At 35.4% G+C, this 3,664-nt stretch overlaps 1 non-coding gene across 1 annotated transcript; it reads right to left on the bottom strand.

Moving 5' to 3' along the window:
- Nucleotides 1-2,236: 2,236 nt before the first annotated feature.
- On the bottom strand, nt 2,237-2,344 carry LOC112738871 (small nucleolar RNA R71). The gene has a single exon (XR_003169823.1). It is a non-coding gene; the product is annotated as a small nucleolar RNA R71 (small nucleolar RNA).
- Nucleotides 2,345-3,664: the final 1,320 nt, after the last annotated feature.

The following is a 3,664-nucleotide window of genomic DNA, read 5'->3' as shown; positions in this document are numbered from 1 at the left end:
CTGGCTAGCTGTAAAGCCATGTCTAAATTTATTTGGACTGAGGCTTGCAATTTGTTATCAAGAGCAATTTAGTTGTTGCTCATCCACCTGCTGCTGATCCATGATCACCTGCTGAAGCTTGGCTGGCCATTGGCCATGTCTAGTGTTTTGGACTGGAGCTTTCTTTGAAAGCTTGGCTGGCTAGTGAGCCATGTCTAATTCCTGGACTGAAGCTTTAGACTAAGAATGCAAGATTCCTGGAATTCATATTTAAAATTTTGGAATCCTTATTTTTCTTTTTCATATAATTTTCGAAAAATATAAAATAAAAATCCAAAAAAATTAGAAAATCATAAAAATTAAAAATATTTTTCTGTTTCTTGTTTGAGTCTTGAGTCATATCATAAGTTTGGTGTCACTTGCATATGCATCTTGCATTTTTTCGAAAATATCATGCATTCATAGTGTTCTTCATGATCTTCAAGTTATTCTTGGTAAGTCTTCTTGTTTGATCTTGATGTTTTCATGTTTTGTGTCTTTTCTTGTTTTCCATGTGCATTTTTCATTTCTTAGAGTCTAAACATGAAAGATTTCTAAGTTTGGTGTCTTACATGTTTTCTTTGCATTAAAAATTTTTCAAAAATATGTTCTTGATGTTCATCTTGACATTCATAGTGTTCTTGGTGTTCATCTTGACATTCATAGCATTCTTGCATGCATTCATTGTTTTGATCTAAAAATTTCATGCATTGCATCCTTTTAGTGTTTTTCTCTTGCATCATAAAAATTCAAAAATCAAAAAAATTATATCTTTCCCTTTTTCTCTCATCAAATTCGAAAATTGAGTTGACTTTTTCAAAAATTTTAAAAAAAAAATTCAAATTGTTTCTCATGAGTCAATTCAAATTTTCAATTTGAAAATTTTATCTTTTTCAAAATCTTTTTCAAAAATCAAATCTTTTTCAAAATTCTTAATTATTTTCAAAAATTCCAAAAATATTTTTCAAAAATCTTTTTCTTATTTTTATATCAAATTTTCGAAAACAACATAAACAATTAATGTTTTGATTCAAAATTTCAAGTTTGTTACTTGCTTGTTAAGAAAGATTCAAACTTTAAGTTCTAGAATCATATTTTGTGATTTCTTATGAATCAAGTCATTAATTGTGATTTTAAAAATCAAATCTTTTTCAAAAACTAATTTCTATCATATCTTTTTCAAAAATATCTTCTCATCTTATCTTTTTCAAAAATATCTTTCCTAACCTCCTAACTTCCTATCTTTTCAAAATTTGTTTCAACTAACTAACTAACTTTTTGTTTGTTTCTTAACTTTTTCAAAACTACCTAACTAACTCTCTCTCTCTCATTTTCGAAAATATCTTCCCTCTTTTTCAAAAATTTCTTTTTAATTAACTAATTATTTTTATTTTTTATTTCACAAATTTTCGAAAATTACTAACATTTTTCAAAAACCATTTTCGAAAATCACTAACTCTTTTTCAAAAATATTTTCGAAAATTCTCCCTCTCCCATCTCATTCTATTTATTCATTCATATCCTAACATCTCATCTCACATCTCTAGCCTCCTCACAGTTGTGTTTCTGTCATTATACTACATTCTTTGTCTCCCCCTCTTCTTCTACTCACACAGGAATCCCTATACTGTGGTATAAAGGATCTCTATTATTATTATTATTTTTCTGTGCCTTCTTCTTTGTCATATGAGCAGGAGCAAGGATAAGAACATTCTTGTGGAAGCAGATCCAGAACCTGAAAGGACTCTGAAGAGAAAATTAAGAAGCTAAAATACAACAATCCAGAGATAACCTTTCAGAAATTTTTGAACAGGAAAAGGATATGGCAGCCGAAAATAATAATAATGAAAGGAGGATGCTTGGTGACTTTACTGCACCTAATTCCAATTTACATGGAAGAAGCATCTCCATTCCTGCCATCGGAGCAAACAACTTTGAGCTGAAACCTCAATTAGTTTCTCTGATGCAGCAGAACTGCAAGTTTCATGGACTTCCATCTGAAGATCCTTTTCAGTTCTTAATTGAATTCTTGCAGATATGTGATACTGTTAAGACTAATGGAGTAGATCCTGAAGTCTACAGGCTCATGCTTTTCCCGTTTGCTGTAAGAGACAGAGCTAGATTATGGTTGGATTCTCAACCCAAAGACAGCCTGAACTCTTGGGATAAGCTGGTCACGGCTTTCTTAGCCAAGTACTTTCCTCCTCAAAAGCTGAGCAAGCTTAGAGCTGATGTTCAAACCTTCAGACAGAAAGAAGGTGAATCCCTCTATGAAGCTTGGGAAAGATACAAACAGTTGACCAAAAAGTGTCCTTCTGACATGCTTTCAGAATGGACCATCCTGGATATATTCTATGATGGTTTATCTGAGCTATCAAAGATGTCACTGGACACTTCTGCAGGTGGATCCATTCACCTAAAGAAAACGCCTGCAGAAGCTCAAGAACTCATTGACATGGTTGCTAATAACCAGTTCATGTACACTTCTGAAAGGAATCCTGTGAATAATGGGACGCTTATGAAGAAGGGAGTTCTTGAAGTTGATACTCTGAATGCCATATTGGCTCAGAATAAAATATTGACTCAGCAAGTCAATATGATCTCTCAGAGTCTGCATGGAATGCAAGCTGCATCCAACAGTACTCAAGAGGCATCTTCTGAAGAAGAAGCCTATGATCCTGAGAACCCTGCAATAGCAGAGGTAAATTACTTAGGTGAACCTTATGGAAACACCTATAACTCAACATGGAGAAATCATCCAAATTTCTCATGGAAGGATCAGAAGCCTCAACAAGGCTTTAACAATGGTGGAAGAAACAGGTTTAGCAATAGCAAACCTTTTCCATCATCAACTCAGCAACAGACAGAGAACTCTGGACAAAACGCTTCTAATTTAGCAAATCTAGTCTCTGATCTATCTAAGGCCACTGTAAGTTTCATGAATGAAACGAGGTCTTCCATTAGAAATTTGGAAGCATAAGTGGGCCAGCTGAGTAAAAGGATCACTGAAATCCCTCCTAGTACTCTTCCAAGTAATACAGAAGAGAACCCAAAAGGAGAGTGCAAGGCCATTGACATAAGTGCCATGGCCGAACCTGTGAGGAGAGGAGAGGACGTGAATCCCAAGGAGGAAGACCTCCTGGGACGTCCAGTGGCCAATAAGGAGCTTCCCTCTGAGGAACCAAAGGACTTTGAGGCTCATCTAGAGACCATAGAGATTCCATTGAACCTCCTTATGTCCTTCATGAGCTCTGATGAGTATTCCTCTTCTGAAGAGAATGAGGATGTTACTGAAGAGCAAACTGCCAAGTTTCTTAGTGCAATCATGAAGCTGAATGCCAAACTATTTGGCATTGATACTTGGGAAGTTGAACCTCCCTTGTTCATCAATGAACTAAGTGATCTGGATCAACTGACATTGCCTCAGAAGAGACAGGATTCTGGAAAGTTCTTAATACCCTGTACCATAGCCACCATGATCTTTAAGGCTCTGTGTGACCTTGGTTCAGGAATAAACCTCATGCCCCTCTCTGTAATAGAGAAACTGGGAATCTATGGGGTGCAGGCTGCTAAAATCTCACTAGAGATGGCAGACAGCTCAAGAAAACAGGCATATGGACAAGTAGAGGACGTGTTAGTAAAGGTT

Source organism: Arachis hypogaea, chromosome 13 (genome assembly GCF_003086295.3).
Source record: "Arachis hypogaea cultivar Tifrunner chromosome 13, arahy.Tifrunner.gnm2.J5K5, whole genome shotgun sequence".
Taxonomy (NCBI): domain Eukaryota; kingdom Viridiplantae; phylum Streptophyta; class Magnoliopsida; order Fabales; family Fabaceae; genus Arachis; species Arachis hypogaea.
Note: the sequence above shows the minus strand (reverse complement) of the source record. Positions and strands in the feature narration are given on the sequence as shown.